This window comes from Mastomys coucha, unplaced genomic scaffold (genome assembly GCF_008632895.1).
Source record: "Mastomys coucha isolate ucsf_1 unplaced genomic scaffold, UCSF_Mcou_1 pScaffold11, whole genome shotgun sequence".
NCBI lineage: Eukaryota > Metazoa > Chordata > Mammalia > Rodentia > Muridae > Mastomys > Mastomys coucha.
Window position 1 is genome coordinate 26,987,025 of NW_022196893.1, and position 6,379 is coordinate 26,993,403.

A 6,379-nucleotide genomic window follows, 5' to 3' on the forward strand; every position below is an offset into this window, starting at 1 on the left:
CAACACACCCCCATAAGTCAGTGTGCTCTAGCTGTTGCCTCTGACTCTTTACTCTTCATCCTTCAGGATATGCAGGAAGAGTTCCGAGGCTATCCCAAGACGAGGCATTTTTAATTTTGTATTTTCAGATAACCTTTTTTACCCCTTCGTTAAAAAAAAAAAATGGCAGGGGTCAGGCTCATAAAATCTCACAAAGCAGAGATGCAACACCTGAATTATAGAGGCTCCCCCCAATGACATACTTCTAGCAAGGCCACACCCCCTAAGCCTTCCCAAACAGCTCCACCAACAGGAGACCAAGTTTCAAATACTAGAGCCTTTGGGGGTCGGGGAGGGCATTCCCATTTCAATCACCACAGAAAAAAAAGGTCACCCATTTACTCATAGGGAGATCCCCACCCTATTTCAGCTGGGATCGACTGCAAATAAGTAATCATCTGAGCAGGCTTGCTTACGCAATGAACAGGCTCTGCCCACCAGCTCCTTAACAAAGGAATGCTCTTCTCCCTGTAGACCGAGCCAGCAAGGGTGGGAGGGTTCCTAGGAACAGCATTCCACACACCCCCATTCCCTCTTCCGTCTCCCTCCTCTCCCCAGGCCACTCTGTTCCAGAAAAAAGAGCCAGGAGCTACAGGGGCCCCTGGGCTGAGCTGCAAGGCCCACAACACACTGCCAGGTTCCAGCTGCCATTAATTTTCCAGAAAAAGCTCTAAACCTCTGAAACGCATTTCAATTTGAAATGCTGATATAGCCGTCAACCACCACAGTGCGCAGGCATAAATCTGGAGCAGAGATAGTTTTTGTTGGTAATAATGAAGAACAACATACATTTAATTAGCGTGAGATTTAGGAAATGTGCAGCGTAATAAAACAATATTCTAATTAGGTTGGGGAAACTTGTTTGAATATGATTTGTGCAGTGCCACTTGGAGGAGTTCATACAGACTGCACGGAAATATGCTTTTACTGAGCAAACAAACACTCCAAACAAAAGACACAAGGGCTTTGTGTCCTTGAACACTGGCCTTGGGAGAGCACAGGATTAAAAGAAAATGCTCACTGGTCATCAGGATCGGTCTGCTCAGGGGGAAATGGATCCCAGGGCTCCAGCCCCAGCCAGAGGTGGTCGACATTGAATGTCCTCACATAGGGGTCGATGCTTTGAGTTCCCCAGATTCCTGCATGAAGCCTGTCACCCGTTTCCTAGGAATCCTGCCTGTGCCTACATCCAAGGAGTCTGGGATTGTTAAAGATGCATTTCCCAATAGACCTCCAGTCCTTCAAATCAGTGTGTGAGCCTAGCCGACTCGGAAAGAGCATCAGGCTAGTACAACTCTGACATCAGGAAGCCTGGAGCAGAATCTCAACCTTAACTGAAATGTCCTGTACGAATCCGAGAACATTCATACTCACTTCTGCGCTGCGCTTCCCCTGATCTGCAAACACAAGACGCCAAGGTTCCTCCTAGGTGATGTCTGAGAGACCTCAAATGACTCCTGTGAGAGAGGGAAGCAAAGGTCCTGGAAGAAGAGACAGGCCTGGCTCATACCTCCCAAGTGCACACAATAGCAGTGGGAAACGAGAGTTTCTCAGAGAAACAGGTGTAGGGTTTCCTTAAAGGCATGAAAGAGTCAAAACACTGAGTATTTGGAAAGTGTTCACCTCAGTTGTCAAAGTATTTCTTCTGAATCTAATAATCTCGCTTTAAAAAAAAGACAATAGGGGCTGGCGAGATGGCTCAGCGGGTAAGAGCACTGACTGCTCTTCCGAAGGTCCTGAGTTCAAATCCCAGCAACCATATGGTGGCTCACAACCACCCATAATGAGATCTGACGCCCTCTTCTGGTGTCTGGAAACAGCTACAGTGTACTTACTTAAAATAATAAAAAAATCTTTGGGCCAGAGCGAGCAGAGACTGAGAGAGCAGGGCCGACCAGAGCACATGAAGGCTCACAACCATCTATACAGCTACAGTGTACTCATATACATAAATAAAAATCTTTTAAAAATAAAATAAGACAATAATTTTAATATTTACCTAAAGGAAAACATAGACAATAGCTTCTTGAAGCTATTAAAAAGTAAAACAGATAATCCAGACACCTTCTAGGAGCCTGGAAATTAAATGTGTAGAATACCCCTTACCAAGTACTGGTGGCTGTCATGTCCTGGAATAGTCACGAGAGTATTATTATGGACACTGTGAGGCTCTGTTAAGTTACAGTATCTCAGTTAAAGACTTCACTGAAGCTCCCAAAGCCTACCCCGAGTCTCTCCATTTTTAAGACTTGAGATTTAAAGGGCCAGCTGTGTGGTTTGAACAGCTAGTTAGCCACTCCAAGCTGTCTCCTTGCTTGCCAAGAAACTGGTTAAGAACAACAACCTAAGTCATCCTATTTCTCTCCTCCTCCAGAAATGCTGCTTCTGATCAGTTCTGATAAGTGCTTTAAGTTGCGCTATCTAAACTGAAGTCCGGGCCTCCGTGAGGAATCCAAGGTCACCCAGACAGCCAGAACCAACGTCAGGACTGTCCCAGCGGCTTCTCCTGCAGTCTCTGCTCCCTTACCTCAGCACACCTAGCACCTTCCAAACGATACACAGTGGGATCATTCACCAGCAAACGCCACGATCTATCTCAATTTTTCAGGACTGACTGAATATTAGAGAAGTGTTACCAATATTTTTTAATATTGGAACTGCAGCGAGTATCAATCTGACACTGGTTAGCAATCTGAGAAAGAGGAAGCAACGGCCTACCAGTTCAGAATGGTTCTTTCAGCTGTTCGGAAAAGCGATCTTCACATAATTATGCAACTAGGTGTGGTTGTTACTAGTGTACGGCTTGCCAAGCTAACCTCTATTTTATCTGTCTTTAGTTTCTATACAGAAGCATCACTGACTTAAGGTGTAGTCCACAGCAAAGACAAATGACAGAATATGGTCCTGGTGGGGGGCAGCATCTGAATATAGCCTTGTCTTATTCTGCACATGCTACCAGCCAGAGAAAGACACAGCTGCAGGCCGGCTCGATTCGCACCCGATCTCTTCCTCCCAGATGCACTGATCCACATGGAAGAAGTTGTCAGGTTTGTCAAAGTGAGCCTTTGGGGTTTTCATGCTGTAAAAATTCTGCATGTGTCCTTGTACACACAACGGACATTTTGGGTTTTGTAAAGGGTGAACACATCACTAAATGACTAACACCATCATCCTATAAAAGTAACAAGGACTTAGAAAGTGGAGGCACGCGTTAAGTCTGTAAATAAAATGCTGTAACTTGGTGAAGGCTCACACAGTGTCCATGACTCACAGTGACTACTCCACTCCGTGACAGCTGATAAACTGTATTCTACACATTTACTTTCGGGTCCCATAAAGCATCTGGCTCATCTGTTTTACACGATAGCCCTACAAGCCATAAGCTCAGCCGACTTTCTGGGCATAGGGCTCAACACATGCCTGAACGGTTCCCTAGGTCGTTCTCATCAGAATCTCGGACACGGCTGTGCTCTCCTGCCGCACCCACCAGTAGTTCAGGAAGCCCAGCAACACCACTCCAGCTCCCAGGACGTCTCTGCTGTTAGCAACGCATTTTCTCAGCCCACACCACTGAGGCAAGGAGATCTTTTCTTTGTGCTCTTGTGAGAGGGGATGCAAAATCACAGAGAAAGGGCATTGTGTCCTGTAACTCTGAGACACCAAAGGAAATGAAGGACCAGAACAATAATCCAATCTACAGCTTCGTTTCTGTGAGTGCACCATTTTGGAAGGTGCCAAAGAACTCCAATCTGATTACTCCGGCTTCTAGCTTCAGAGTTTGTTCTGTTCTTCCAAACAGCAACCTCCTGAGGTACATGAGTGTTTCCAGAGAACCGTGCACATGCGCTCAGTCTGGGTCTGAGCTTTCTATTGAAAAGTAGGTAGTATGTCACATCTTAAATAAAAAGACTTGCTTTTTTTTTTTTTTAATGTGTAAAAGTTAGTTTTATTTCCTCAGAGGAAATGATGAGATAAAAGCTATACCCAAGCTGAGCCCAGAATGTTTCTAACTGCCCCTAGGCCTAGGCCTGGAAACTTCAAGCCTTCACACAATCTAATCTTCTGAAGCCCAGAACTTGAAGGCTTCAGCTCCCAGCCTCTCATAACCTAGGCCTAGAATGTTTCAGCCTCTGAGGCTTAGTGCTAAATAAGAACTCTGGCTGGCTGGTTCAATTCAGCTACTCTTTCTCAGACTCCTCTCCAAGATGACTGGTTCTTTTTTAATTTTTTTATTATTTAAATGTGTTTTATACATCAAACATATTAATAATATTAAGTATTTTGAGAATCAAATAATACATAAAAAATTTCATCAACTTTTATATTCGTATCCCTTCATACCCTAAAAATATCATTAATGAACATTTAATACTATCTATAACTGAGGATCCTATATCTAATGTTAAATACTCAATTATTTCAAAACATACAAAATATTCTTTGGGAATTAAGTATAGTAAAAGAGCATAGAATATTAAAAATGAATCATTAGGAAATATATTCAAGGGGCTAGCGAGATGGCTCAGCTCGAAGGCAGAGACTGCTCTTCCGAAGGTTGCGAGTTCAAATCCCAGCAACCACATGGTGGCTCACAACCACCCGTAATGAGATCTGACTACCTCTTCTGGTGTGTCTGAAGTCAGCTACAGCGTACTCATGTATAATAATAAATAAATCTTTAAAAAAAAGAAATATATTCAAAAGCCCTTATATGACACCACCTGACATAGTGAGAGAGTATTTAAAACGCAGTATATATCTGTGTACATTGTCTAACTGTAAGTTTACTTTTCAAAGATTATCAATGTTTCTAGGAGAGAAATTATTTTATCAGTAAGTATATGTAAAATTTTCAAAATAGCAAAAACTCTTTGAAGTTTAATATTAAGAAAATGCTAATCTCAAGCTCAGTGAGAAAAATTAGCAATACTATTTCCATGTTGTTTGTAGAACATGGTTTCAATATTTTCAACTGTTGATATTCAACAAGCAGGATAATTATCTTAAGATATATTTTGTTGTTATGTCTACCTTTTCATTTCTGATTTTATTAATTTGGATACTGTCTCTGTGCCCTCTGGTTAGTATGGCTAAGGGTTTATCTATCTTGTTGATTTTTTCAAAGAACCAGCTCCTGGTTTTGTTGATTTTTTCTATACTTCTTTTTTATTCTATTTGGTTGATTTCAGCCATGAGATTGATTATTTCCTACCGTCTATTCCTCTTGGATGTATTTGTTTCTTTTTGTTCTAGAGCTTTCGGGTGTGCTGTCAAGCGGCTAGTGTAAGCTCTCTCCAGTTTGTTTTTGGAGGCACTTAGAGCTGTGAGTTTTCCTCTTAGCATTGCTTTCATTGTGTCCCATAAGTTTGGGTATGATGTGTCTTCATTTTCATTAGGTTCTAAAAAGCCTTTAATTTTTTTCTTTATTTCTTCCTTGGTCAATTATCAATGAGTAGAGCGTTGTTCAGCTTCCATGTGTATGTGTGCTTTCTGTTGCTTTTGTTGGTATTTAAGACCAGCCTTAGTTGTGGTGATCTGATAGGGTGTATGGGATTATTTCAATCTTCTTGTATTGTTGAGGTACGTTTTGTGACCAATTATATGGTCAGTTTTGGAGAAGGTGTCATGAGGTTCTGAGAAGAAGGTATATTCTTTTGCTTTAGGATGAAATGTTCTATAAATATCTGTTAGATCTATTTGGTTCATAATTTCTGTTAGTTTCACTGTGTCTCTGTTTAGTTTCTGTTTCCATGATCTGTCTATTGCTGAGAGTGGGATGTTGAAGTCTCCCACTATTATTGTGTGAGGTGCGATATGTGCTTTGAGCTTTAGTAAAGTTACTTTTATGAATGTGGGTTCCCTTGCATTTGGAGCATAGATGTTCAGAAGTGAGAGTTCATCTTGGTAGATTTTTCCTTTGACCAATATGAAGTGTCCCTCCTTATCTTTTTTTTTAACTTTTGGTTGAAAGTTGATTTTATTCAATATCAGAATGGCTACTCCAGCTTGTTTCTTGGGACCATTTGCTTGTGAAATTGTTTTCCAACCTTTTACTCTGAGGTAGTGCCTGTCTTTGTCACTGAGGTGGGTTTCCTATATGCAGCAAAATGCTGGGTCCTGTTTACGTATTCAGTCTGTTAGTTTATGTCTTTTTATTGGGGGAATTGAGCCCATTGATGTTAAGAGATATTAAGGAAAAGTTATTGTTACTTCCTGTTAGTTTTGTTGTTAGAGGTGAAATTATGTTTGTGTTGTTATCTTCTTTTGGGTTTGTTGAAAGATTACTTTCTTCCTTTTTCTAGGGTGTAGTTTCCCTCCTTGTGTTGATGTTTTCCATCTA